Here is a 15,371-nt window from a genome sequence, read left to right as displayed (position 1 = left end):
ACCATTTAATAAGCAACCATGAAATTTAAGTTAAATGGTCTTTGTAAACATTTGTCTATTTTCAATGAATAATGATTTCGTGAAGTATGCCATCTGAAGACTGAAGTTATAAATACACCTGTTTTTGTTATGTAATATTAAGAAGACTTAAATGTGCACTTTTTCCTATGTAGTTACTTCATCCTTCTTTCATGATTTGGGGAATTGTTGCTTTTGTTGATATTTGAATCGTGAAATTAAGACTTTTGAGTGCTATTTTCATTCTTGGAAATTTGCTTCGATGTCCCATTTAAGGTAGAATATGTTCTCACTCACTTTAGAAAGGAAATGAGGTTGTATATTGATGGCTGAATTTTGGCAGAAGAGCCACACTCTGTGAAAAAAAGGCTGTAAAGCTTGTATAGCCGAGTGCTTATTTTTCTCTTTTGTGTAAATTTGCTTTGGAAATTAGGAAGACAGCTTTTAGAAATCATTAGGAATAGAAGTCATTAGAAATTAGAAACTCATGAGGTTTTGTTCTTGTGCATTCTGCCCATAGTTCTCTTGGTCTCATTTTTCAGGTTTTTTAAATGACATGTTTTTGACGGGATATTAAGTACATACAAGTATTTTGAAACAAATTTCTATGTTATATCATGTCACTCAAGGGGAAGAGGAATCCAGAGGAGATTATATACTGTTTATATTCTGATTTATTTTTCTGGAATACTTGATACAGAGAATTCTGTGTATTACGATTTTTAATGTCTAAGTGCTCGAATTTCAATTATACGCTCCTAATGCTTTTCAGTCTTTGAAACCACATCATTATGTATTGGAATGCCATGTAGCGTCAAGGATTTTGTTTTTGAAAACGAGGTTGTTAAAATTTTCTGTGTGATTAATACTCCGTAAGTAAACTTGAATAAATGGATTTCTTGATTTACGGTAGAAGCTATTGGAAACGGTCTTACATGTAATGGATCGTGTAAAGCATGTTGAACTCGTTCTGAGACACATGAAGAGGAAGTCACTGATAGACGCAGAGTCCTCTGGCTCAGATGTCAGACGATTTTTGAAATGGAAGGACACTGGGAGTTACTTCGTTCCTTTTTCACCTTCGTCTTCTGAAATTTCTAGCTGTTTTGAAAATGTAATTTTCAAACATGACAGAAATACATGTTCTTATGATCAAGTGTAAAAATAAGAAAGAAATCGATTCCAACTGATAGTAAAAAACACACAACATTGACTTTACTACCATCAATCCTTAACCAGTGGATAGGTCACTGGCGGTATATAGATTCTCAGTGTTGCACAGCACGTCTCTAGCACGAGTTCATTTTGTGACTGAAAATCTACATCCACAGCTCCGTGTTCCCTCCTCCCCACCCTGACTGGAAGCACAGTTCTCTCTGATTTGACACATTTGACTAGTTTACATTCCTCACATAAGTGGAATCTTAGGCTAGTTTTCTTTCTGTGACGTGCTTAGATCACTTAGCAGCGAGTCCAGAATGACCTTCTTGTCGAAGACTGGACAACACTGCAGTGTGGACACAAGCCCCTTTCTTCACCCACTCCTCTGTCTGTGCACCTTGGGCTGCTTCTACCTCCTGAGTCCTGGGAATTGCACAGCAATGAACGGGGATGTGCAAGGGTCTCTTCCAAACTTGCTTTCAATTCTTATGGGTATAAAATCAGAAGGGAGACTGCAACATTATACGGTAAGTCTGTTAATTTGGAGGAAACTCCCACTCCGTTTTCGGGGCGGGGGGGAAGGCTTTTGACCATCAGGAGCAGGGGCAGCAGCTCTCACAGCTGCCTGACAGGGTGCACAGCATGTGTGAAGACGAGTGGGTGGGGTCTCCAAGGGAGCAGATAGATGCCTAGGACGGCCCAGTCCCCTGTCTGCCTATTTGTTGAGGGACCTGGGATTGAGAGGGGTGAGCTGGACCCTGCTATTTCCAAGCTCTGCTTGCAATGAGGAGCCTGAAGCCCCAGTGCAGTGCAGGCTCCACATCCCCAGGTCAGCCCCAGGACCCCCGGGTTTCCCCAGAAAGGGTTGTTCCTTGCCTTTCCTCCTCCACAGGGTCTCTCTTGACCCGAGGGGGGCTGTGTGGGAACCTTCAGAGTTTCTCCACTACCACCACCACCCCACCTGAGAATGAGTCCCCTGGAACATGAGTTCTGGGGGCCCTAAACCTTCCCCTAGCTCAGACTTCAAGGCACCTGGCTCTCCTCTGGCCAAATTTGGGCAAATGCCCTGAAGCTGGTCAAGGTGCCTTCAATCAGCACCTTGTTTGAACTCCTCTCACCTTGATCTTCTGTTGGAGAGATGAGACATCCCCAAAGACCTCTTGGGACACTCACCACAGAGGTTCAGCTTTGGAAACCACCCCCACCCCACCTCCATTCAGCAATTCTCATCCAGGCTTCACACCCTCCCTTTTCCACCCTACCCCCACAACCACGAGCTCTCCTTGGTATCACTGAGATTTTTCCTACCTCCTTTTTGGGTCCTGGCCACAGACCCTGAGCCACACAAGAGAAAGAAGTCAGGCTAGAAGCGGCGCACGAAGGCTTCAGACACCCCATGTGTTGATAAGAAGTTTATTTGTCCAGTGTGCCAAATCAGAAAGAACCGAGGCTGCAAAGCAAAAGAAAAGTTCATCTGAAGTTTGAGAGATTGGCAGCTAGGAGACACAGATTCTACAGGACCAGAAACAGCTCAGAGCTGGGAGGAGAAAGAGTTTATCAAGGGAAAACCCGAAGCTTGTTTAAGTGTTTTTGAAAGAATTATGCCTCCTTCAGCAGAAGGAAGCAAGCTAGCTTTCTTCCGAGAAGTGCCGCAGAATGTCCCATTTGTGGTTGGCACAGGCTACAATGTCACGTTGCATCCAGGTGGGGACATATACAGGACCATCTTTACAGCGGTCTCTGAGCTCCTTGCTAAAGATTCTTAACATTAGTGATTCAGTTTCAATGTTTCAGTGAACAGTTGTGAGCCGGTCTTATTTGTGAGTCTGCTATAATTTTATAATCGTAATTTTGTAATTCCTTTTAGAATTTCTCATTTGAAACACAAGTGATGACTCACGGAGAGAGCTGAGAATACATATATGGTCCACTCAGTGTAGATAAGCTGGTAAAGTAGTTTGCTCTCTTCCAGATGACAAGTATTTCCCCAGAGAGCCTGGAATGCACACGTATAACAGCAGCTAAAGCACAACCACTTCTGTGGGTTTAGGAAACATCTTGTCGTCTCGAAAATAATGTCGTATATTTGTAAAGAATTTTTTGACCATCAGATTGTGTACAATGGAAGCAAGATTGCTCAGGATGTAAACAACGGTCTTCTTCAACAGAAAGTGGCACATCTTTTTTAACCAGTCCGTGAATTTTTGTTGGTTCTCAACACACGTCATGTACAAGTTTGGCATAGACATTGTTATCTTATGCATGACAATGTTAGATATCATTTCCAGTGTGAATTCCACGACCCAAGGTTTGATATTGAACATGTTGGAGTTGGTAGAGGGCACAGGAGGTTTGCACTCGTTCGCTTCGGGCCAAAAGACCGAAGAGAGCTTAGAGAGCCAGCCTTTTATACTTTCTGGAACCAGTCACTCTCTGACGTCCCGCTCCTACACACAGGAGCCAATGAGCTTGTCCCACGTGTGCCAGCAGCCATTTGGCGGAGGCAAGAAAACAAAAAACAAAAAACAAAAAACACAGAAAGTGAATTGTTTCCCCTGGTCGTTGCTGGCCTAGATAGTTATATGTAGGGATTTTTTTACAAGGGGGTTTTGGTGACCGTGGTTACACTGATGGAAAGGCAGGATTTGGGGTTCTTTCTGTGAAGAGGACAAAATTCTCCCGGTTGGCCGGTCTGCTCTTAGTGGGAGGTTTGAAAACATGTCCTTTGTGGTCCCTGTAACCCCCCCTAGAAGGCAAGGTTCTGTCGTGTTCAAGGTTCACGACACTGCTCACCCAAGGTGGAGCAGAACAGCAATGGATTCCATCACAGTGATGCAGATTGATCATGGATGGGGTTTGGAGTGTTGTTTGTGCTTTCGTGTTCTGAGGTCTGGAGAGGAGGAAGCCCTGTCTCTCTGCTCTGGAGCTGTCTAGAACTCGTTCAACATAGAGAGTCCCATCTAGACACTTCAAGGTTGTGAGGGCAATCAACCAGAGGAGAACACTTTTTTTAGTTTCAAAGCAAGGAGAAGGCATAGGTAACTGTCGATCAGGGTTGTAGGTAAGTGTTGATCACCGAACGTGGTGGATGCGTGGCTGTTTTTCCGATCTTCAAATGGGAGGGCCACGTTGACACAGATGAAAACATTTCAGCCTAATGTAAACATTAGATTTAGCCTTCCGTCGATCTCTAAAACAGAAACAGATTGTTGGGTTCTGTCGCGAGATATTTTTTTCAATGTTTATTTACTTTTGAGAGAGAGAGAGAGAGAGAGAGAGAGAGAGAGCGAGCGCCAGGGAGGGGCCGGCAGAGGATGTGGGGTGGGCTCTGGGCTGATAGCAGAGAGCACAATGTGGAGCTGAAACTCACAAACAGTGAGATCCTGACCTCAGCTCAAGTCGGACACTCACCTACAGAGCCCCCCAGGCGCCCCAGATTGTCAGGTGTTTAAATCAACAAGGCTTTCTAGATTTCAACAAAGAAACGGTGACAAAGAAAGCTGAAGTCTCCAGTGGAATGCCAGCTAGTAAACGTAGACGAAATAGTGCAGTGAGCCGTTCGGTTTCCTCCAAGATTTAACAGATATGAACGTTCTAGAATTTGGCCTCCGGTCTCCTTTGCCAAACAAAAGGCAACAAGCTGCATCATATCGGACACCAGCGCCTTCTCCCTTGCTGTCCTCCTTTGCCAGAGGTAACGACTTGCTGGTGGGTGAGGGTCTCATCCTATGTAGGAAAGTTTTTACAGCGATTTCACCCATCCTTTTTATATATGTTTGTATTCATCAATAGTCCGTAACATAGTTTCATGTTCTTATTTTACAGAAATGGGTCATAAGCTAAGTATTTTTTGCAGCAGGCTTTGAAAAGCCTCTGAAGTCTTTTTTTACGTACCTCACTGTTGTTCTAGGAATCTCCTTCATTTCATCTGCTGGGCAGGGTCTCAGCGGAGGAAGAAAGCAGACCTGTATTCACATGCTGTTGTAGGAAAAAGTAATTTGGTAACTCTTGATGGGTTTCATTCCCAATACAATTTTTGCAGGCTTTTTGGGAGACATGTATGAGGTCAATTCTTGTCTTTCTTTTTCTTTCTTTTTTTCTTTCTTTCTTCCCTGTCTTTAATTTTTTTTTAATGTTTATTTATTTTTGAGAGAGACGGAGACAGAATGGGAGTTGTTTAGGGGCAGAGAGAGAGGGAGACACAGAATCCAAAGCAGGCTCCAGGCTCTGAGTTGTCAGCACAGTGCCCGACGCGGGGCTCAGGCTGACAAGCTGTGAGATCATGACCTGAGCCAAAGTCGGACGCTCAACCGACTCAGCTACCCAGGCGCCCCTCTTCCCTGTCTTTAAAAAGCCACTTGGAATTCACTCTTTAGGTAGAAGACATGAGCATATGCCTCTCAGAAATGAGAGGGCAAGCTAGATGGGAAGCTCATCTAGCAGGAAGGATAGAGAATATTGGAGCAACGTAAGAAGCTTGGTGTATGTATATACAAAATGTGGTAAAAAATTTTTTTCAAGCACAAATGGCAACTGTATGAATATTTGCCACATACTGGGCCAAGACTGCAAATTTTCATCAACGCACAGACATGGAAGGCTCTATAAACCCTGTGGTCGGTAGTCAGAGAACAGAATGAAAAGTATAAGCTGAAAACAACTCCCTGAATGGAAACCATGTGTTTGTAAAACTCCTGCCTAATGAGAAACTACAATGGCAGTGTCACAATATGTATAACTGACAGAAAAATACTTTACAGAGAACACACAGGATGCAACCCAGGGGAGCCTGTGGGGAAATTTTAAATGTTAAGATGCTTAAAAGCAGAAAAAAGGAGCAAGGAATAAAAAATAGCCAGAAGAAAAGCATGACAGTAGTCCTAATAACCAACCTAATACGAACTTGAGTTACTATTTTCTTATGTTTATTTATTTGTTTTGAGAGAGAAAGAGAGAGCACATGCCCAAGCAGGGCAGGGGCCGAGAAAAGGAGAGGCAGAATCCCAAGCAGGCTCCTCACCGTCAGCGTCAGAGCCGGTGCTGGGCTACAACTCACAAAGTGCCAGATCATGACCTGAGCTGAGATCAAGAGTCAGACGCTCAACTGACTGAGCCCCTCAGGCACCACTTGAGTTACCATTTTGAAATTTCCATCATTTCAATGGGGAGATTTTACACATTTGTGACCTTATTCTAACCTTACGCATACTCTTGAGAGAAAGAGCGAACACATTCCCAGCTCTTACCGTGAGACTAGAATAACCTTGACCCTCAAACCAGAAAAAATACGGAAAGGAAAAATTACAGGCCAAGAGCAGCATACACAAACCTCCTACAGAAATAGGAACCACAGTCCAGCAGTGAATGGAAAAGATCACGTGCGTGAATGTGAGGTTTAGTCCAGGAATGCAGTTAGGTTAACAGGAGAAAATCAGTGTAATTCACAGCTTTAATGGTTGAAAGAAGGAAAATTATGTGACTTTTTGAAAGATACATTAAAAAAAACTCTATGTAAAATTCAGCTACATTTGGTGACAGAAACCCGTCAACAGAAATAAAATGAAACTTTCTTAAACTGATAAAGCGTGTGTACAAAATGGTAGAGCAAACGTAATTTTAAGGTCAGGCAGCCAGGCTCGGGTGGGCTGCCAACACTTACTTGTAAGGGTGCGTATGGGGTCCTTGAGCACGCCGAGCCAGACACATAAAAGAAAAGGTCTGAGAAGGAAAAGTGCAGAAACGATGTCATAATTCACATCTGAGAAGTTCTCAGAATCAGTCCTGTAGTTTCCCAAGAATGCCTGACAGGAGATTCATATGTGTGGCTGAATGACATTGCTTTATAAGAGCAAGTGTCATTTAAATAATATTTATAGCAGCAACCGGAGAATAAACAAAGAGCTTTGTAAGCAAGGCCTTAATTTATTTACCACCTAAAACTTGACTGAACATGAAAGTTTGCTGTTAAGTGGCAATAACTAACAGAGGACAAATCACCAACAGAAAGGAAAGAGATACCAGGGAGTGTCAGGATCGGGAAGACTCCGCTTGGTGGAATAGCTGTTCTCCCCAAATTATCTGGACAATTACGAACTTCCCAGTAAAAACTGTCATTGTTTTCTTTCCACTGGACAAGGGAATTCTAAAATTAAAGAGCTTAACAAAGGGCCCCGAAGAAGTGTAACAAGGTGGCAACGGCCCTACTAGATAGATATCAAGATGGATCACCGAGCCACACTATAGAAAACTGGTGCTGTGGCTCCGCTGGGGACCTGAATATGGCATCGGCCACCATCCTACACACACATCGACACTTCATAAGGGAGGTGGCCTGACAGATAAAGTGGGGGAAAGAAGGCAGTTTTTATAAATGAGTCTGAAAAATTGATCACACACACACACACACACACACACACACACACACACACACACAGCCTTGGGAAATTATTCTAAATTAGGTAGAGGAACAACCAATGTAATGGTAAAAATATGAGTTCTATATTACACTTAATGTCTCTTTAGAAAGGATACTATACGAAACAGATGTGCAGCACACATAGTTGGCAAAGCATGCCATCCACAATATATAAAGATCCTTGCAATAAAGAAAAACAAACCAACAGAAAAGCTTGTAGATGTCACCCATAGGAAGTTGTGTGGTGTCATAGCAGACGTGAACGGGGAGGAACATTCATAGTGGCAGTGTTTGTATAACATATGAGCAAAAGCAAAACATCCCAAATGTTCACCAGTTACGAATCAGTGAAAGAAAATGTGATAAGTTCTCACGATGGGAGATGCAGAGACCATTGCCATCCAGGCACACCTGTGGGAGTGAATCCTGGGAATTTTTCCTGAACAAAGCAAGTGGCATGAAATTCAGTGTAATTTCATTTTTGTGAAGGTCAACAACGCTCAATATGAAATGTATGGTTTTTAAGGTTACAGCATGTTGTTGAAAAAGAAGACGTGTAAAGGTAGGGGAATATTTTGCAGAATATGGCGGGGGGTGGGTTGGGCTGGCAGGGGGACTGGTGACAGCATCCATGGTGTGTGAGGTGCTGGTTCTCTTCTTCCTTGAGCTGGGTAAAGACTCATAGGGAGTTCTGTGGGGGTTTTGGCGTTTAAAAAAACTTTTTAAATGTTTATTTATTTTTGAGAGAGAGAGGCAGCAGAGTGTGAGCAAGGGCAGGGAGGGGCAGAGAGAAAAGAGGGAGACACAGAACTCGAAGCAGGCTCCAGGCTCTGAGCTGACAGCACAGAGCCCGACATGGGGCTCAAACTCACGAACCGTGAGATCATGACCTCAGCCGAAGTCAGACGCTCAGCCGACTGAGCCACCCAGGTGCCCCTGGAGTTATTTTTAAAAATAATTGTTGCTTTCATTCCCTGCACAGATGATATAAGCAATTATTTTGGGCATATCCAATAGTCAATATGAAAACAAGAAAAAGGGGTGCCTGAGTGCCTAAGTCAGTTAAGCATCCTACTTTGTCTCAGGTCATGATCTCATGGTTGATGAGTTCAAGTCCCGCATTGGGCTCTCTGCTGACAGTGTGGAGCCTGCTTCAGAATCTCTCTAGCTCCCTCCTTCCTTCTCTATCTCTGTCAGTCCCTCTCTCTCTCTTTCAAAATAAAGAAAGAAACTAAAAAACATAAATTCTACTTGATCATGATAATTTTTCATCTATTTGTTTCCTGTTATTATTAACTCTGCATTTGGTTTACTAACATTTACTTTGATTTTTTTATGTGAGTTTTTATAAAGCTTATTTTATTTTTGAGATAGAGAGAGAGCAAGCAGCAGAGGGACAGAGAGAAAGGGAGAGAAAGAATCCCAAGCAGGCTTTGTGCTATCAGCACAGAGAAGACTAGAGAGTACCCGATGCAAGGCTCCAACTCATGGACTGTGAGATCATGACCTGAGCCGAAAGCAAGAGCTGGACCCTAAAGTGACAGAGACACACAGGCACCCGTTGTCTGTGTATTTGTAGGTGAAGCTGGCCCATGGTTTTCTTATCTGGTTTTGGTATGAAGCTATTCAAGTAGCCTCATGTACTGGGCTAGGAAGTATTCTTCTTGTAAAACTTTTTATTCTTGGAGGAGTCTGCTGAAGGTTATCTTTAACTTGAAGGTTTGTTAACTCTCACCCATAAAGACCATCAGGGCCTGGTACTGTTTTTTTGACCGAGGGAAATCAGCGGCTCACGTTTTAATTTTTTAATGGTTATTGCTCTATTCATATTAAGACTTTTGTTTTGAGGTAAGTTTTGGTGATTGACATTTATTTTGATAATTGTTCATTTAATCCATATGTGAAAATACATTGGCATAGTTTTTGCGGTAGTCTCTATAAATTTTACAACCTCTCTTGTATCTTTCTGATAAGTCCTTAAAGATTTTTATCAACGCATCAATCGATCCCTTTCTCTCTGTGTCTGTTTCTGTCTTTCTATCCGAACACCATGGTTTCGTGGGAACTGTACAAGGTAGAGGGAAACTCGCAGCAAAGATTCTCTCCTGGACCAGACTTTAGTCAGGCTGTCTCAGCCATTTGCTTAAGGAGGTCTGACTTGGGCTTCAGGTCCAGTTTGTTCAAGAAACCTGTGAAGGCCGTTGAGCCATAATCCTCCCCCCGTGATATCTGAGCACCCTCCTTTTCTGACCAAATTCCTCACCCCAGCAGCATCTGCTAGGTAGTACGTGATCACTCCCGCTATCTTCAGTAAGAACCCTGTTAGGTCTTCTTGGCAAGAATTACTCTGCCTTCTTGGTAAATTTCCACCCGCTGACTGCCCCACCCTGCTCCTTGGCTATAAGTCCCATTTAGTCTTGTTGATTTGGAGTTGAGTCCAATCTGTCCCTCCTACTGCAAAGCCATTGTAGCAGTCGGCCTCAATAAAGTGTGCCTCAACATGAGTAATGACTATCAGAATAGGTTTTCATTAACACATGGAAACACGTGATTACAGTATGGTTGATGAGGGCTAGATGAAAGTACGTAACAGGGGCTGTGGGGTTACAAGGGAATCGATGAGGGGCTTGTAAAGTTTCAAGACTTTGGAAAATAGTAAGACAAGTGACGAGATGATGTTCAGAATGAAACAAAAGACTAGAGAAATAACAAATGGGGGAGACCGAGAGAAATGAGCCCACCTTTATGGACAGGGCAAGGAAGGACCCCTTAGAGCAAGTGTCCAGGAGAGCTTAGCTGTCTGATGGGTATTTCAGTATTTTACGTCCAAAATGAAGCTCCTGAGTGTTTCTCTTTCCCTCAAGTTTTCCCTGAAATACTACCTACCCCAGTTCCCAATATCATAAAATGGTGCCATTGCCCTCTGTGTGTTGAACAAGCCAAAATCTTGATAAGGAGCAGTGAGGACCTTGCATTGTGGATGCACTTTTCAAGTGTGTTTGGGGATATGCGGTGCTGGAGATGGATGCCTTTCCAGCACTTTCTAGCATGTGGCCTGTGAGGTTTGTCCTGGAGTTCTGATGGCTGGACTCAGGAAACGCGTCAGTGGGGATACTTTCAAGGAGAGCAAGGGCTATAAGAAAAGTGTAAAAATAATGATAATTTACATAAAAAATAAGAGTTCTGGCTGAAGAAGTACAGTGGATGTTCCTCATAATCTTCAGTGTTGGAGAAATAGGACAATTCATACATTCTTTCAGTGTTGAAATGAATTAGTTGACAGGAAAATCCAAATCTTTAAACTTAATTTCAGATGAGACCAGCTGAGCGTCATCGTCACAAAGAAGGCAGCTGACAGTCCACTTCCAATGTGACTCTTTTCTCCAGATGATACTTCCGTGTGACCCAAGCCAGTGAGGTCCCCAGAAACCCAGACTGAATTCCGTATTATCTGATAGAACGTCTTACACTTGGACTCAGAGACTCAGGTGGGTACCTGTAGGTCCATGTGTTGCATCTGGACCCAATGAGTTTTCTGGTTTGCTGGTCACCAGAGATACCCGAGGATGTTCCTTATGCTCCAGCATTGGCCTGTTCCCTTTCCCTTTCTGTCAGCACAGGACCCCCATGGGGACCCTGAAGGTTCCTAGAACATGGTTGGTCACGGGTCTCTGAGGATGAGCTACCACGGACGCCGTGAGACAGAACCTGCGTGCTGGCAGGTGCACACTCCCAGGCTCTCACAGATCACCCCGGACGTATGTCAACATCTATGTTCTTATTCGTGGTTGTGTGAGGACACCTGGTGTCTGAGGGGAGAAGGGAGGATTAGGCTTTTGAGTAATGGTGTGTCTGCTTCTGCCAGTACCCTGCTGATGGTGGATTTTTATTTGTGTTTTTGTTTGTTTTTTAGTATATTCAAGCATGAGGAATTGGAAACAAAAGATAATCAGGAGAAAATGTAGTTTGGATTATTTTATTCTACTCAGACCCATAAAGTAGAGACATGCAAGAAATATCAGTTGAACACAGGAAACAAAGAACAGGGAAGGATGCAAGTGGTTAATAGTGACCTGACCGGTGACTCTGACTCCTTAGCTTCAATGGATAGCACCGTGCTGGCCACCAGCAGGGCGGCCAGGAAACAGCGTCCCAGGCTGTGGCTCAGGAAGGGGCTGTTGCAGGTGGGACCTCGCTCCGGTCCGTGTGCTCTGTCAGCTGTCCCACTGCCCACTCAACTCCATCCCCACCTAGTCTGGAGACCTCCCAGCCCAGGAGAACACCGTGCGGATCGTGTCCTGCTGGACGGACTGATCCTCTCCTCCCACTCCCCTCTGGCCTCTCACAGAAGCTGGGATCCAGCTGAACCAGTGCCCCCGGCCCCTCTTGGCCACCTTAACTGCACATGTAATTCAAACGTTCACTTCTGGTCTTCACACAGGCTCAGCCTGCACACATCTCCTTCTTCTATTAAAGGTCTTTCCCTACACCTGGCTGCTGAAGCAAGAATCATGAGAGTCACTACTGAATTCTTCTGCTCCTCCCTGTGCTTTGTGGAACCTGTTAGCAAAGCCTCCATAGGCCCCCCAACCTGCCCCAATATTCCTCCTATTTCTCTACCACCTTCTTGTCCACACTGACCGTGAGTCCACATCGTCATTTCCAACATGGACGTGACCGATTCTAACCAGTCTTCCTAAGGGATTAAGTTCCTACTGTAGCTGTAACAAATTACCACAAACTTAGTGGCTTAAAACAACACAATTTGTTAATCTTAGTGGGCTTTTAAAAACTATTTATTTATTTATTTACTTATTTATTTAGAGAGGGGAAGGGGCAGAGACAGAGAGAGAATCCCAAGCAGGCTCCACACTGTCAGCACAAAGCCCAAAATGGGGCTTGAACCCACGAACCGTGAGATCATGACCTGAGCCGAAACCAAGAGTCGGATGCTTAACTCACTGAGCCACACAGGTGCCTCAATCTTATTGTTTTTATTTTACTGTTAGGTTAGAAGCCTGACAAAGATATCTCCATAGGGATCCCCCAGTATAATCTCCCTATTTGAAGGCCCACCCATTGACAATCTGAATTCCCCATTGCTATGCCCAGTCCCATGTTCACAGGTGCTGGGGACCAGGGTGTGGACATCTTGGGGCATCACACTTCTGCCTACCACACTCAGTTTCCATTGTCTCCTCTCTCTGGGGCCTTCTCCACCTGGCAAGCACAGCCATACCACTTTAAATGAGTCTGAATAATTGCTCATACACACAACACACACACACGCACGCACGCACACACACACACGCACAACACACACATATACACACACACCCCTTAGGGAACCTACAGGATCCTGGACAGCTCCAGGCAGGCAGCAGCAGCAGAACAGAGGAAATAATCCACATGATATCCCTGGGGTAGGTGTGTCTGAGGGTGGGGACCTGCAGGGAGGCAGGAGGGCACCGTGGAGCTGGGCACTGGTGCCCAGGGAGGAAGCAGGACTATGCCCAACAGAGAACACATCTCTCTGCAGCAGCTGTGCACGGAGGGTCCCCTGGGCCAGTGTCTTGGCCCCAATACCTAACGTGCACTAGGGTGTGGAATTTGCCATCTGTGCCCCAAACGGGTGAGATTGGGGTTGACAGCGACATCCAAGGGAAACTTTTAATTCCAAACTCAAAAGCCTGTGCCTTGAAAATAAGAAAACACCCATGCATTCCTTATTAAATCCCCAGGGCAACACTACCCACATTTAAATTAGCAGCAAGTTGAAGCACCTGGGTGGCTCAGTCAGTTAAGTGCATGACTACGGCTCAGGTCATGATCTCACGGTTTGTGAGTTCAAGCCCTGCATTGGGCTCTGTGCTGACAGCTCAGAACCCGGAGGCTGCTCTGGATTCTGTGCCTCCCTCTATCTCCACCCCTTCCCTGCTCATGCTATATCTGTCACTCCCTCTCAAGAATAAATATTAAAAACTTTTTAAATAAATAAATTAGCAGCAAGTTCAGTCATCTCCCTGGTTACTCGCCCACAGTGGACTTGCAGGCACACAGAGTGGCCAACAAGCACCCTGCATCCTCTCCTTTGCTCAGCAGCTGCCATGTCCTGGCAGATGATTGATAATCACAACAGAGAGTCTGGTCCCATAGCACAGACTGGTGGGGACAGAGGTGGCGATAACCACTCTGAGGACCTGGGGATCAGAAAGCTGGGCACACAGCGCTGCCCAGGTGTGATGGAGACAAAGAACTGATGTAGGACTGGGTTGGGGATCAGAATTGAGGTGCCTTACATGGAAGCACTAAACTGGGAAGTGACCATAGTTGCAGGGAAAGGCTGGATTCTCAAGAGGGAAACCTCTCAGGAATTGGAAGGAAACCTCTCAGGTACAGGAGCTAAGTGGGCAGCATACCACATGTGTGCCCATCATCTAACCACTCCTACCTCCAGAAATGATGGTCTCTCCTCAATAGAGCCCAGACTCACCTGTGCTCCCTCACCGCCCGCGCTTGAAGAGACGCTGGCATCTCATTCCTGCACTGCAGGGAGGGGGAGGCCGATTTCCCCACAGACAGCCCAGGAATGGTGTCCTGCAGAACAAGGTCAGGCAAGACCTCACTCTCCCAACAACCCGGAGCCTGATCTGGTCTTTATGGTGGAGCCTGGACGCCACCTGCTCTCTCAGGCCCTAGAGATCCTGTGCTAGGAAGAATGCCACTTCTCTCCTGACTCTTCCAGCTAGGAAGGTTCTTAAAATACCCAGGAGGACCTGTGTCCCACTTGGAAAACCCAGTCTGGAATGTTTCACAGAAGGTCTATCAAGGCCGATGTGCACAGATCTTAAGTGACAGGGCCTTTAGGGACACAGGCTCACAGTCATTTTCCCCAGGGCCCACATGTGGTGCTGGGGCATCTGGGCCCTGAGTGTCCAGTCTACAAGGCCCACTGTCCCTGGCACCATCCCTTCTCCAATGACTTGGGCCTGGGGTTGTTTCCGGTTACAAGTCCATGTGCCACATCCTCCAATGTGAGGTTCTTCTCTGGGGACCCTGTTTAGGGTCCCAAGAACTACACCGTGAGCAAATCTAAAGAGTATTTGAGGGTTGGGCGTTGTGGCAATGTAAACACTTGCGTTGGTCAGGAGATGGAGATGGTCAGCAGGAGTTCAGGCAGGAGCGTGAGTGCCCTCTGGTGGATGGTTCCTGCTGCTGGAAGAGCAAACAGGGCCCTGGACAGGAGACAGGAGGGCTCAGCTTGGACAAAGGGCACATTCAGGTCCAGAAGGAGGCATATTTAGAGGGGAAGAACTTATGGCTGCCCGTGGCTCAGCAGCTGGAAGACTGGTTTTTGCCAAGGGTGTAACCACAAATCAGGACACCACTGGGTTATATTGCCAGGTTGGCTGAGGGAAATTCTGTAGACATTGGGATGCAAAAACATACATGACCGCAAATCGACATGTGATGTCATTAGACATGTCCTCTGATGTTCTCAGCATCCTGAGAGGCATCTTAGCCATTAATGCAAAGTCATACTATGGATTTGGAAGAAATATTAGGAAGAAAATTATATCATAGGAGCTTCTCTCAGAATCATACAGCTTGGCATCACTCCTTAAGGATGAATTTACACCCCCCAAAATGGACTTAATTGGGGACTGGCTGGTGTTGGGGTTTCATTCTCAGCACCTGTGGGCTGACACCCTGCCCTCTAACCCTGTGCCCCTCTCTGAACCACAAGAGTCTCTGATGCTCCATCATTAAGGGGTGA

At 45.3% G+C, this 15,371-nt stretch overlaps 1 protein-coding gene and 1 long non-coding RNA gene across 4 annotated transcripts in view; one reads left to right on the top strand and one right to left on the bottom strand.

The window, feature by feature from the left end:
* The window catches only part of DMAC2 (distal membrane arm assembly component 2), a 57,305-nt gene extending 51,994 nt beyond the window's left edge, over positions 1-5,311 (bottom strand). For both annotated transcript variants that reach the window (XM_042917642.1, XM_042917641.1), the window contains exons 1-3: positions 5,074-5,311; positions 2,488-4,369; positions 954-1,119 (exon numbers count right to left, since the gene is read on the bottom strand). The gene's annotated coding sequence lies outside the window, so the exon portion shown is untranslated. The remainder of the gene's footprint in view (positions 1-953; positions 1,120-2,487; positions 4,370-5,073) is intronic.
* On the top strand, positions 4,796-12,037 carry LOC122207599. 2 transcript variants are annotated; one of them, XR_006196937.1, is made up of 3 exons: positions 4,796-4,873; positions 10,908-11,082; positions 11,215-12,037. It is a non-coding gene; the product is annotated as an uncharacterized LOC122207599 (long non-coding RNA). The 2 variants fall into 2 exon arrangements; XR_006196936.1 differs by lacking the exon at positions 4,796-4,873 and adding an exon at positions 7,950-8,156.
* The last annotated feature ends 3,334 nt before the right edge of the window (positions 12,038-15,371 follow it).

The sequence above is a fragment of the Panthera leo genome, chromosome E2 (assembly GCF_018350215.1).
Source record: "Panthera leo isolate Ple1 chromosome E2, P.leo_Ple1_pat1.1, whole genome shotgun sequence".
NCBI classification, from domain to species: domain Eukaryota; kingdom Metazoa; phylum Chordata; class Mammalia; order Carnivora; family Felidae; genus Panthera; species Panthera leo.
This window is presented reverse-complemented; position numbering and strand designations above follow the sequence as displayed.